Here is a 15,523-nt window from a genome sequence, read left to right as displayed (position 1 = left end):
TGGTCTAAAATCTGTTGCCTTTCAAGGGTGATTTTAGTTTGGGGAAAAGCTGGAAGTTGCAGGGTGCCAAATCTGGACTGTAGGGGGTTGAATCAGTTGGGTTATTTGATGTCTTGTCAAATAAATTGGCACAAAACATGATGCATGAGTGGGCATGTTGTCATGATAAATCTGTCAGTCACCAGCTATCCATATCTGCAGCCTTCTGAATCAGATGATTAGATTTCATGGAGGAATCTTCAAGCTTAATGCAAAATTTGTTGCAAAGTCATTGCCCTACTTGCTCAGTCATTTTGAATGAGACAGCCACACATTACACATTCTCACTTAGTGGCACCTACCCCGTATCACTGACTAGTACAATGAAGTCACTATTGTTCACGCATGACATTCCAGTCCACTCTCCATGGCTTCCAAGTTACATTGGTGTCGTGCAAACTGTTCTCATTATATTAACAGTGGTTGGATTTTTTCAGGACAGACCTTGGTATATCATTGGTATTTTGATAGAAATTGCTTTGAAGCTGTAGGTTGCTATAGATGTTTTAATAAGTTCATTTTTCCTGCCCATGAGCATGATATATGCTTCAACTTATTTGTGTCTTCCTCGGATTTTCTCTTCAGTATCTTATAATTTTACAAAGATATGTTTTTTACATTTTTGGTTAAATTTATTCTTAGGTCCCTTATTTTATTCTTTTGCAATTATAAATAGGATTGTCTTTTCAGTGTCCCTTTCTGATAATTCATTATTGGTATATAAAATGCCACCAATTTCTGAATATTGATATTTGTATCCTATTTTACTGAATTTATTTCTCAGTTATAGTAGTTTTTGGTGGAATCTTTAGGGTTCTCTATATAGAGTATCATGTGATCTGCAAATAATGATAGTTTTAGTTTTTGCTTTCTAATTTAGATGCCTTTTATTTCTTCTTCTAGTCTGATAGCTGTGTCTAGTATGTCTAGGACTTCCCATACTATGTTGAATAAGAGTGGTGAAAAAAGATATCCCTGTCTTGTTCCTAATCTTAAGGGAAATGTTTATAGTTTTTGCCCATTCTTTATTATGTTGGCTGTTGATTTCTCATATATGGCCTTTTTTATTTGAGGTATGTTCCCTCTGTTCCCACTTTGCTGAGAGTTTTTCTCATAAATGAGTGCTGGATTTTATCACATGCCATTCCTGCATCTATTGATATGATCATGTGATTTTTTATCCTTTATTTTGTTTATGTGATGTATCATATTTATGGATTTGCAATATTGTACTAACCTTGCGTGCTTGGAATAAATTCCACCTGATCATGGTGTGTGACCTCTTTACTGTTTTGCTAAATCCAGTTTGTAATTATTTTGTTGAGAATTTTTGCATCTATGTTCATCAAGGATATTGGCCTGTAATATTCTATCTTTGTAGTGCCAAATCTGGTTTTGGAATTAGGATAATGCTGGTCTCATAAAATGAGATTGGGAGTCTTTTCTCCCTTTGAAATTTTTGGAGTATTTTGAGAAGAATAAGTGTTAGTTTTTCTTTGAGTGTTTGGTAAAATTTGTCTGTGAAGCCACATGGTCCAGGACTTGTTTGCTAGGAGTTTTTGATCACTGCTTCAATTTTATTAGTTGTAAGTGGTCTATTCAGATTTTCTTGTTCCTCCTACTCATTTTTGGAAGTTTCTATGTTTCTAGAAATTTATCCATTTCATTCTGGTTGTCCAGTTTTTTGGCATATAGTTGTTCATAATACTTTTCTACAATTCTTTGTATTTATATGTTGCCAGTTGTTACTTCTCTTTCATTTGTGATTTTATTTATTTGGGTCCTATCTCTTTTTTTCTTGATGAGTCTGGCTAAAGGTTTGTCAATCCTGTTTATGTTTTCAAAGAACCAGCTCTTGGTATCACTGATCTTTCATATTATTTTTCATCTCTATGTTATTTATTTCCCCTCCAATCTTTATTATTGCCTTCCTTCTATTAGTGTGGGTTTTGTTTGTTGTTCTTTCTCTAGTGTTTTTGGGTGTAAGATTAGATTGTTTGTTTGAAGTTCTTTTTGCTTCTTGAAGTAGGACTGTATTATGTCTTCATGTAACTTGCCAGTCTGGTCTCTATAGAAAGAGGGAGCCTAGAAATAGACTGCAGAGTTTCAGAAGCTCAGCTGAGTAGCAGACATCATCACACTGATCCATTCCAAAAATGATATCAGGCTGATCAGGCAAGATGAGAAAGAGGGCCCCAACCCTTTCCCTAGGTCACGCGAGCATGCACATGGAAGAACCCCAGTCTGCCCACCCAGGCACTCAACCAACTCACCAGTTGTAGAACACAGGCACCCCTGGCCTGCCCCAATAGGCGCCAAACCAATGTGCCGGATGCTTGCCCAGAAGCTACCCAGGCACGCCCCAGTGGGTGTGAGACCAGCAGGCCAGCTGCTGCGCATAGGTGCCCACCGCCACTGTGCACATGTGCCTGTGGCCCTGCCCCAACGGGTGCAAAACCAACTCGCCAGCCACCGCACACAGGCGCAGGACCAGTGCGCTGGCCACGGTGTATAGGCGCCACCCAGATCCACCCCAACAGGTGTGAAACCAACACACCGGCCACCCCAATAGGCCCACAATAAACTCGCCTACTGACGCATAGAGGCCTCTTCCATTGCTGGAACAGGAGAGCAACCAGTCATCCTTGGACTTGCCTATCCTGGTGCACAATGGGTCAACCTGCCCCTGGCCTGTGCAACAGAATGCACTTGCCTCTGGCTGAGGCCAAAGGACAGTGAAATGAACTAGGGGCACTTTGTAATAAGTTTGGGTGCTGGCTATCGAGAAAGAGCTGGGAGAGCAGTGGACTAGGTCCCAGTACAGAAGCATCCCAAGTACTATGGGAGAAATCACTTAAGCAGACTGCTCCCCTCTAAGTGGCATCAGCTGGAGGCAGCAGCTCAACAACTGTGTACAAGAAGTTCACACCATAAAGGCAGAAAATAAAAGCAGATCAATCTAAGAAGCAGAAACAAGATCAGTGCCCAAAATAGGGAGGCAGAATAATACCCCACAAGGAAAGAAGAAATTCCCAGAAGGAGCGATAGATGACATAGAAGCAAGCAGACTATCTGACATGGAATTCAAAACAATAGTAATGAGGAAGCTCATGAACTCAACAAACACAAAGAACACTGTAACAAACTCCAGGGGAACTATAAAGAACTCTGGGGAAACTACAGAGAACTACAGGGAAGCTAAAAAGAACTTACTGAGAACTACACCAGCATAAAAAAGAACATAGGAACTATCAATAAGAATGAGAAAGAAATGAAGAATACAATTTCTGAACTGAAGAACACAGTAGAAGCAATCAAAAGCAGGCTAAATGAAGCAGAGGGTTGGGTCAGTGAGTTAGAGGACAATGTAGAAAAAAATTCCCAAACAATGCAACAAAATGAAAAAGACTGAAAAAGAGTGAAGAGGGTTTAAGAGAACTGCAGGACAACATGAGACTAAACAACATTAGAATCATCGGGATACAAGAAGGAGAATAAGAGGAGCAAGGATAGAAAACCTGATTGAAAAAATAATGACAGAGAATTATTCTAACTTGATGGGAGAGAAAGTCATGCAAGTCCAGGAAGCACAAAGGGTCTCAATGAAGATGAACCCCAAAAGGCCCACTCCAAGGCACATCATAATTAAAATGGCAACATTCAAAGACAAAGAGAGAATCCTAAAAGGAGTAACAGAAAAACAGCAAATAACATACAAGGGAGCTCTGATAAGACTATCAACTGACTTCTCAACAGAAACACTATAAGCCAGAAGGGAATGGCAAAAAATATTTCAAGCAATAAAAAACAAAGGCCTACAACCAAGAATACTCTACCCAGCAAGGCTCTCTTTCAAAATGGAAGGTGAAATAAGGAGTTTCCAAGACAAATGAAAACTAAAAGAATACATCTCCACCAAACCAGCATTACAAGAGATGCTAAAGGGAATGCTGTAATAAAAAGAATAAAAAGAGAGAGGGAGAGGAACACAAGTACAAAGGGAAATGAATAAATACCTGTCAATAATAACCTTAAATGTAAATGGATTAAATGTTCCAATCAAAAGACATAGGATAGCAGAATGGATATGAATACATGACCCACATATATGCTGTCTACAAGAGACACGCCTCAAAACAAAAGATTTACATAGACTGAAAGTGAAGGGATGGAAAAAAGTATTCCAAGCAAACGAACATGAAAAAAAGCTGGAGTAGCAATACTTATATCAGACAAAACAGATTTCAGAGTAAAAGCCATAAAAAGAGACAAGAAAGGACATTTCTTAATACTTAAGGGAACAATCCATCAAGAAGATATAGACCTGATAATCATATATGCACCCAATATAAGTGCACCAAAATATATAAGGAAAATATTGGAAGACTACAAAAAATATATCAACAACAACACACTCATAGTAGGGGATTTCAATACCCCATTGTCAACAATGGACAGATCTTTGAAGAAAAGAAACACCAAAGATATTCAGGCATTGATCAACACTCTAGACAAAATGGACTTAATTGACATACATAGAACTTTTCATCCCAAAGAAGCAAAATATACATTCTTTTCAAATGCACATGGGATATTTTCAAAGATAAACCACATGGTAGGATGCAAAACAAATCGCAACAAATTCAAGAAAATTGGAATTATATCAAGCTTCTTCTCAGATCACAATGCCTTGAAACTAGAAATCAATTTCAAGGAAAAAACTAAAAAACATTCAAACTCATTGAGAATGAATAACATGCTATTAAATAATAAATGGGTTAACAATGACATAAAGGAAAAAATCAAAAAGTTTCTGGAAACAAATGATAATGAGCACACAACAGCCCAAAACCTATGGGACACAGCAAAAGCAGTCCTAAGAGGGAAGTTCATAGCAATACAGGCCTACCTAAAAAGGATAGAAGAATCTCAAATAAAAAATCTAACCCTACAGCTACAAGAATTAGAACAACAGCAAACAAAGCCCAGGGCGAGTAGAAGGAAGGAAATCATCAAGATCAGAGCAGAATTAAATGACATAGGGACTAAACTAACAATTCAAAAGATCAACATAAGTAGGAGCTGGTTCTTTGAAAAGATAAACAAAATTGACAAGCCTTTAACCAGGTTCATCAAGAAAAAAAGAGAGAGGACCCAAATAACAAAATGAGAAATGAAAGAGAAAACACAACTGATATCACAGAAATATAACGGATTGTAAGAAATTACTACAAACAACTATATGGCAAGAAACTTGACAACCTAGATGAAATGGACAAATTTCTAGAAACATATAATCTTCCAAAACTAAATCAAGAAGAAGCAGGAAGCCTGACCAGACCAATAACAAAAAGTGAAATTGAAACACTAATCAAAAAATTCCCGGCACATAAAAGCCCTGGACCGAATGGCTTCATGGACGAATTTTACAAAACATTTAAGGAAGAACTAACACTTCCCTTCTCAAACTATTCCAAGAAATCCAAGAAGAGGGAAGACTCCCAAACTCGTTCTGTGAAGCCAGTATTACCCTAATTCCAAAACCAGGTCAAGACACAACAAAGAAAGAAAACTACAGGCCAATATCACTGATGAACATAGATGCTAAAATGCTCAACAAAATATTGGCAAACCGGATCCAGCAACACATTAAAAAGATCATACATCATGATCAAGTGGGATTCATCCCAGGGATGCAAGGATGGTTTAATATTCACAAATCAATAAACGTAATACACCACATAAACAAAATGAAAGACAAAAACCACATGATCTTGTCAATAGATGCTAAAAAAGCATTTGATAAAGTACGACACCCATTTATGATGAAAACACTCAGCAAAGTGGGAATAGAGGGAGCATACCTCAACATAATAAAGGCCATATACGAGAAACCCGAAGCCAACATCACACTCAATGGACAAAAACTAAAAGCATTCCCCCTGAGACCAGGTACAAGACAAAGATGTCCACTCTCTCCACTCCTATTCACAATAGTATTGGCATTCTAGCTGCAGCAATCAGACAAGAAAAAGAAATAAAAGGCATTTAAATTGGAAAAGAGGAAGTAAAACTGCCACTATTTAAAGATGGCATGATAATATACATAGAAAACTCTATAGACTCCACAAAAAAAAAAAAAAAAAAAAAAAAAAAAAACTACTAAACCTGATAAGTGAATTTGGCAAAATAGCAGGGTACAAAGTTAATTTTCAGAAATCAAAGGCATTTTTGTACACCAGAAATAAAATATCAGAGATCGACACTAGAAAAAACATCCCATTTACTATAGCAACAAGAAAAATAAATTACTTAGGAATAAATTTAACCAAGGAGGTAAAAGACCCGTGCTCAGAAAACTACATAAAACTGAAGAAAGAAATTAAGGAAGATACAAATAAATGGAAGCATAAGCCATATTCATGGATGAAAAGAATCAACATCATTAAAATGTCCATACTACCCAAAGCAATTTATAGATTCAATGAAATCCCTATTAAAATACCAGCGATATATTTCACAGACCTAGAACAAATACTTCAAAAATTTATATGGAACCAAAAGAGACCTTGAATAGCCACAGCGATCTTGAGACAGAAGAACACAATAGGAAGAATTACAATACCTCACATCAAACTATATTACAAGGCCACTGTAATCTAAAGAGCCTGGTACTGGCATAAGAACAGACATATAGATCAGTGGAACAGAATAGAGAGCCCAGAAATAAACCCAGGCCTCTATGGTCCACTAATATTCGACAAAAGGGGAAAGAACATACAAGGGAATGAGAAGAGCCTCTTCAACAAATGGTGCTCGAAGAACTGGACAGGGACGTGCAAAAAATGAAACTAGACCACCAACTTACACTACACACCAGAATAAACTCAAGATGGATCAAAGACTTAAATGTAAGCCGTGACACCATAAAAGTCCTAGAGGAAACATAGGCAGGAAAATTTCAGATATCCCACATAGCAATATTTTCACTGATACATCTTCTAAGGGAAGGGAAATAAAGGAAAAAATAAACAAATGGGACTACATCAAACTAAAGAGCTTCTGCTCAACAAAAGAAAACATCAGCAAGGTGAAAAGTGAACCAACCATATGGGAAAACATATTTGCCAATGGTACATCAGATAAGGGGTTGATCTCCAAAATATACAAAGAACTTACATATCTCAACACAAAGAAGACAGACAGCTGAATTAAAAAATAAGCAAAGAACCTGAACAAACACTTCTCCAAGGAAGATATACAGAGGGTCTATAGGCATATGAAAGAATGCTCAACATAACTAGCCATCAGAGAGATGCAGATAAAAACCACAATGAGATACCACTTCACACCAGTCAGAATGGCCATCATCAACAAATCAACAAACAACAAGAGCTGGCGAGGATGTGGAGAAACAGGAACCCTAGTGCACTGCTGGTGGGAATGCAGACTGGTGCAGCCACCATGGAAAACAAAATGGAATTCCCTCAAACCACTAATAATGGAACTGCCTTTTGAACCAGTGATTCCACTGCTAGGATTTTACCCAAAGAATCCTGAAACACCAATTCAAAAGAACCTATGCACCCCTATGTTCATAGCAGCACTGTTTACAATAGCCAAGTGCTGGAAACAGCCTAAGTGCCCATCTGTAGATGAGTGGATTAAAAAACTGTGGTACATTTACACAATGGAATACTATGCAGCAGAAAGAAAGAAGGAACTCCTGCCATTTGTAACAACATGGATGAAACTAGAGAGAATTATGCTTTGTGAAATAAGCCAGGCAATGAAAGAATAATACCGTATGATATACAATACAGGAGACTAATAAACAACATAAACAAATGAACAAAATTGAACAAGGAACAGAGTAACAGTTATCAAGGGATCGGAGGGAGGGAGGGAGGAAGGGGGGCAAGTAGGGGAAAGGTTTAGTAAAGGAACTAATATAAATGACCCATGAGCATGGACAACAGGGTTGGGATCGACTGTGGGAGAAGGGGTGGCCTGGGTGGAGGGTAGTAATGAGGGTAAAAGTGGGACAATTGTAATAGAAAAACAATAACAATAAATTTTTTTTTAAATCAAATGAAGAGACTAGAACATATGTTCAGGCAGGGTTAAGGTTAAGGAGACACATGAGGGATGTATTGCATCCAGGGACAAACAAGAACAATGTCATTACTTTTCTTAGGCTGGTAAAGTCAGGGTGAGAGAGTCATAACTGTAATTCAAAGAAAGAATTATTACAGTATGGGAGTTGTGGTTTTGGACAGGGGATCATAGACACTTTTTCTCCCCCCAAATCCCCCCAAATAAAACAACACCTATATCTTTTCTTCCCACTTTGACATCTCCTGCTAACATCTCCCAATGTTCAAGCTCAACAAGTAGTCAGAGGACAACAAGTTCAGGTGATGCATCCCAAAGTGGCTAGCCTCTCAAGTCTCTGAGCATCATAGAGAGTGGATCTGAAGAGGTAAACTGGAGAATGACCACCATGAAGTGGAAATTGAAGGAGAACGCCTTAGGCTAAGGAAATAATATGAATAAAGGCAGAAAAATAGGAATTTCCAGAATCTGTTCCAACAATAGTCAGTAGTCTGATTTATCTTGAGTCTGAGTACTTTGGGTTGTAGTTAGAGATTAAGCAGACTTGGTTCAGGAAGGAAGAGGAGGAAGGTTTTGATAGGATCCTGGTTCGGAGACAAAAAAAAAAAAAAGAAAGAAAGAAAAAGGGCCTACTACAGTGGAGACACATGCACTTCAGAGAGTGGGAGATAACCACTGTGAAGATTCAGGGACCTGCAATTTCAGTGATACTTCTCAGAATCCAGTGGTCTGGGGTATGCTGAGATAGCCTTTCCAAAGTACAAGATAAATTGTGTCTTGCCTCTCCTATCACAAAGAAAGAAGCACAGTGCTCAATAGGCCTTTTGGAGTCTAGAGGCAACACATTCCACCTGTAGGAATGCTGATTTTGTCCAGGTTCCAGACGACATAGAAGACTACCAGCCGTGACAGAAGCTTAGGGCAGTAGGCCCAGATGACAGAGCAAGCAGCCCTGTCCATTGGGCAATACAGTCTATCTAACTCTGTGGGATGTGCAATCCAGCCAGTGGTGGAAAGATATTCATCGCAGAACTTATGGTAAATCCAGTGGGAGAAACACATACCAGACTCTTTGTATTCTGGGGCAAGGATACAGCAGAGAATTCATTACACAGCTTCTGAGAAACGGCTCCTGATATGGAACACTTGACCATGGGACACCAAATAACCATGCATGCTAGATTGCCCCATATTAGTTGGGTCTATCAGAGCCACAAAGCAATAACGTTGGACAGGTCACACTTGTGTAAGGCTGTGCCAGTCCATGACTGATAACAGTGGGGCTGAACTCCAGGTCCATTCTTGTGAGAAACAGGACCACTTCCTCAGGCACCTTTGGCTGCAGCACTGCCCCTTGGCCTGGCTGAAACCTTCCTGAGGGCTGTACTGCAGTTCGCTGCAGGCCGAATCTCTTCCCACCCAAAAGTCCTTCCCCCTTTCCCTCACAGGTGCCCACCTTCTCAATTTCCCCTCCTGTTTACCTTTACAGGTGTTTTCTTCCATGAACCTCTTGAGAAACTAATCCCATCTTATATCAGCCTTTAAGAGGGTCCAAACTAACATAGAGGAGCCTTTTGGTATTAGTCTATAAGGAAAAAAAGTCAGAAAGAGTGTGAAACTCCATAAGGACTTGTTTTCCTTGGGGATTTTTTTCTCCTGGATATTTTCACCCAATCTTCAGTAAACAGCTTTAAATAGTGAGTTGTTTGTCCCCAAGCTACCCCCACACTCTCAGACTCAGAACTATTTCCTGAGGCTACTCCCTCCACAGCAATGTTATAAATTATAACTCTGATGGAGGCAGAGATTGAAGAATGTGAGCTCCAAGTCAGGCCTCCCAGGCCAGAGGGCTCTCATTTTATCCTCAAGCCTCCCATTCCAAATCAGCTTTAATTGGTGATCATTAAAACAAAAGCTGATCTTAGTCTTGTGTGGTCTCTCCTTCTATGCCTCCCTTTACTTTTATTCTTAATAGTGTTGTAGGTGGCCCAGTAGGGAGCCACCGGGCCTGTATCCACAAATGGCCACCCTAGACAAATCATGGTGTGGTTCTGATAAGATTTCAGGATCTGTCCTGTCCAAGGCTGACAGAAAGAGCCCCCTGGGAGTCTGAAGACAGGCTCTGGAGGTGAGAGCACCCTGTGCCAATCACCTTCCATTTGAGCTGAAACTGACAATGACTTCCACCAAGTATACACTCACTTGTAAGCAAGGAATAAGCTGGCCACTGGGGACTGCCTTTATCACAGCAATCCCTGACTCTCCAAGGCCATGTCTTTATACAGATATTGTATATAGCCCCCGCCTGACTGACAGGGAGTTGTATCCATTAATTTGCTGTGTGAGGCGCACATTACTTTGTGTGCCTTTTCCAAAATGCGTACTGTCAAACACTGATGCCTTGGGATAGTAACAATTGCTCTGCAAAAAAATTGATTGCTGGGGTTAAATTAATTAATTAAACATGAAAGTCATTAGGCTGAGGTGGCTCTAATGCTGTGGGGGACTAAGTAAGCAAACCATAATCCATGCTTATAAATGCCTCAAGGTTAAGAAATAGAAACCTAAGGACATTCAATCACAAACAGCCAGCTGGACTTGAAGCTAGCTTATAACTAATCAAATAATTCCCCTGTTTTCTCCCTCACTTTCTCTATATGTTTTTCCCCTGGCTCTTGTTGAAGTGTTCCTGACCACTTCAGTTTGTCGGTGCCTGATTCAAATTGATTTTTTCTCAAACAAACTCAACATTTTTAATATGCCTTAGTTTATCTTTTAACAATGGTTAAATAAGTTTTCAAAATGCTGAACTAAAAAAAATAAGTCATGACATACAAAAGAAAAAAAAAGCACCGGTTGGCTTCAGGACTTCTCAGTGTATTTAAGATGATGAAGAGCATTGTGTATCTGCAAGAGGAAGATAGAATATGTAACATTTGCCAAGAGTAGTTACCACAAAACCCAGTGAGTCCATCCTGATTTCTGCAGGATAACTTTCCACAAGTAATGCCTCAGGGACTGGCATTCGAGGCTGAGTGGTGAAAAGAATGGAGGTGCCGACCTCCATCTCATAAAAAGTCTCAACTGGAATGAGTCTGGTCCCTGTCGCCCTCTCCACGGAGCTGCCTGCAGCCAAAGCCATCAAGACTGGGAACAACTTGATTTTTTAAAGCCTTGGATGCTTCTCTGGCAACATAAGTGTTTAACTTTAGTCACTGTCTTCAGCCTTACATACTGCAAGATCCAGACTGTGGGGTGTACAGTTCATTATTTTTGTTCTGTTTTCCCAGATACAATTGGATCCCAACAGAAAACAAAGCTCATGGTGGCTGAGAAAAACAGGTCACAGTTTGAATTCATTTAGAAACAAAGGGTAATAGATTATGTCCCTGAATATCCCCTCTGGCAACATTAAAACTTCCAAGCTTTTGATAAATAAACTGTCCCTGTTTGTGTGACACATTGTAAGATCCAAAAGTCCAGACTGCCCTTCTGTTTGAAGGCCTCCTGAGTTGTGGTTTGTATACAAACCTACTGTACATCATAACCCACTGTTTAGCAAAGCACTCCAGGATGCATATACACGCAGAGGCTTCCTGAGATGGGTTGTCATCTAACCACAACCTGGATCGCTTTCGCACAAATATCTTTGTCAATTCCTCTCTGGAGTTAGGGGCTCATTTTCACATAGATGAGCATGCCAGACCCAAGGAGGAAAGACAGCCTGAATCAAATGGGAAAAATTCAAGTGGTTGGCTGATACTCAAAGCAAATTGTAGGGAATCTGGGCTTTGGGAGTAGTACCCTTGCAGGAGCATTTATTGTTGGTTTTCTTGTGGTGTTGAAGCTACGTCTGACAGTTGGACATAATTCAGTTTTTAAATACGCCATGGCAAACTTGGGGATACTAGCCTCAGGGGACTATCTAGGATTATATAGGAAATTGCTGCCACATGGTGGAATATTCAGTGGTTACATGCAATTTCTTTTAAAATCTCCATAAATTTCCTTCATAAAATATTGAGGATTTATTTCAATATTTTTCTGTTTATGTATTCATTGGTTGATTTTTTTCACTAGGATCTAAGGGCATTGATTTATTTTACAAATATGATATTTTTCCAGACACACAAATTCATTTCCACATCAAGTGCCCAAAAAGTGAACTACATTACCTCTCCTATAGCAATAGAATGTTACAACTTTCCTCTTTGCCACTTTTTCTGGATAAATGTCACAGTACTTATAGTTAATGTATCTAATAATGATTTAGTGATAATGAACCCCTTTAGTTTTCTCTTGTCTTGGAAGTTCTTTATCTGCCCTTTGATCCTAAATGATAGCTTCGCTGGGTAGAGCAATCTTGACTGTAGGTCCCTGCTTTTCATGACTTGGATCGAGCCTTAGTTAGGACCTCAAGAGCATAAAAAAGATCCAGTAAGAAACGAAGTATACACTAATTGAAATAAGGAACAATTTACAGGGAAACAACAATAGAGTGGATGAAGCCGAGACTCAAATCAATGAGTTGGACAATAAGGAAGCAAAAAAACAATGAATAAGAACAAGAAGAAAAAAAGAATAAAAAAAAAAAACAAGGATAGTATAAGCAGCCTATGAGATAATTTCAGGTATTCCAACATTCACATCATAGGGGTGCCAGAAGGAGAATAAAAAGAGCAAGAAATTGGAACTCTATTTGAAAAAGTAATGAAAGGAAATTTCCCTAATTTGGTGAAGGAAATAGACATGCAAGTCCAGGAAGCACAGAGAGTCCCAAACAAGATGGATGCAAAGAGGCCCACTCCAAGACACAACATAATTAAAATGCAAAAGGTTAAAGATAAAGAGAGAATCTTAAAGGTGGCAAGAGAAAAGCAGTCAGTTACCTACAAGAGGATTCCCATAAGACTGCCAGCTGATTTCTCAAAAGAAACTTTGCTGAAATGTTAAAGGGACTTATTTAAGAAAAAGAAGATCAAAACTATGAACAATAAAATGGCAATAAATATGTATCTATCAATAATTTAATCTAAAAACCAAACTGAGCAAGCAAGAACAGAGATAGAATCATGAGTAGGGAGAGCATTTTGATGATTGCCAGATGGGAGGGGGATGGGGAGGAATGGGTGAAGAGGTGAGGCGATTAAGAAGTGCAAATAGGTAGATACAGAATAATCATGGAAATGTAAAGAACAGTATAGGAAATGGAATAGCCAAAGAATTTATACACATGACCCATTGATATGAACAAGGGTGTGGGGATTGCCTGAGGCTGTGGGGGTTGCTAGGTGGAGGGAGATAAGGGGAAAAAATCAGGGTAACTGTAATAGCATAATCAATAAAATATAATTTAAAAAATAATAAAGTTAATGTATATATTGAGACCCATGAAACAGAGGCCACTTCAGTGGTCCAGCCCATGTCACAAATCTAAATCTAAGTCAGCCTGAATTTATGGGAAATGCCTCACTGTCAAAGAAATGTAGCAAACACCAAGCACAATCCCCCAACTCATCTGTGGCTAGTTTACCTTACCCTAGAAAATAGGACCTGCTGGCCTTATAAGGAAATCCCCGACCTCCCAGCCAATGCTGCCATTTCTGCTCTACTTCTCCCAGGCTTACAGAACTCGCTGTTGCCTAAATCCCTCAGGGAAAATTCTACACTGTTTCTCAGGCACGGCACTCCCCCAGTTCAGGGATTGTTTTCCCTTGAATAACTGACACCAAACTCATTACTAAACTGTTTCAGTTTTGTCATTTGACAGTTTACAGGAGGAGGCCTATTCGTTGAAGTACTGCAAGCAGGCTGGCAGGGAGAGGACCTGTAAAACCACCGTTGGTGGAAGGCATGGTTGAGAAAGGCTTAGGGGAAATGAGGACAGAATTAATGAGCTTGTAAACAACAAGAAGATAACAGGAAACTTCGTGTATTTGACTATTCTCGGCGGTGCAGATAGACTCTTAAGAAGCTACACCATCGTCTCTCGAGATGGACGGCTGACTATCTAAAGCCCCCATTTAATCGCTCCCTTATCTGTGCAGCATCTTGTAGCTGTTGTGCATTCACCTTGTGAGTTAACTACATAAATCTTTAACAACGGCCTTTTCCTAAGAGAACCTTGGACACTTCCGGCCTGCAAAAGACAAGAATACTGTAGCTGAATGCATTTTCCAGGATTTTTTTATGTCCAAAGGAAATAAAATGAAATCACAGACAATTTTGTAGGAGAAAAAACAATGGAATTAAATGAAGTTGGACATACAGACCCTAATGGTACCGTGCTGGGGCCTGAGTGAAGCAGCTAGAGGCCCCCATCAAAGCCAGAGGGTTATCCCTTAGCAAGGGGTAGGGGAGCACTGGGGGCATGCTGGAAAGAACTATACCAAGTAGATGACACAGTCCTTTCACCTATCGGCTCTTTTCTAATCAATTTACAGGAGGGAAAAATTCAAATTATGTGCTGGAAAGCCATTTGCATTCCCCAATATGGTGTTCTTGTTTCCATAAACTGAGACGTTCTCTACAATTCTTACTCTACAGCAATAGAGTAAATTGTTCCCTTATCTGCATCTTGTGACTTTTGTGCATAGGTCTGTTACATGATCACAATTACCACCCTGTTTGAGTACTTACCTGTCCTGTGTATTAGACTCATCCTGGAGGCTCAGGTAGCATGACACATTCATCTCACTTCCTCAGGGCCTAGCACAGTGCCAGGTAATTACTAAAAGCTCAGCTGATGTTTGTTAGACGTCATTGAATCAAAGGTGTCCACAGTGGGAGAGGAGAGGGGAAAGACAGAGGTGTAAAACCTACTTTCTTTTTATACTTGGAAAGAAATTAATGACACAGTTCTTGGAATCATTAAGCTTTATTTTCCCACCTGCAGCCAGAAATCTGTTATTTCCAGTTAAGTTTGTGCAGACCTGCAAGCATTAACGACACACCCTACCTCCTTTATAGCTCAGCCTGAAAACTGAGGCTCTGTCTCCATAGTTCACAGCCCAAATAAGCCAATCTGAGTTTGTACCAGCTACCAGCTGCTCCCTGTCCTTGTCAAACAGAAAAGTAGATACATGACCTATAGCTGTCACAAATTACAGTGCTCATGCTAACCAGAATAGTACAAACTGTTCTTTCTTTTCTCAATAGTCAATCAACCTAGATATGGAAAACCCATTAGGGCATCTTTGCTGTACTTCCTCTGCCTCTCTCTTCTGCTTGTTGCATCCCTGCAAGAATGCCTCTGGGCCTAACTATTTCTTTTTCTAACTTAATTAATGTTGGGGACAGCCACTGCTACTGATGGAAGGCGATTACACACACGAGCAGATTTTATTATTAATCTCTCCCCCTTAAACTG

This window comes from Furipterus horrens, unplaced genomic scaffold (genome assembly GCF_987537825.1).
Source record: "Furipterus horrens unplaced genomic scaffold, mFurHor1.1.pri manual_scaffold_2, whole genome shotgun sequence".
NCBI classification, from domain to species: Eukaryota; Metazoa; Chordata; class Mammalia; order Chiroptera; family Furipteridae; genus Furipterus; species Furipterus horrens.
This window is presented reverse-complemented; position numbering follows the sequence as displayed.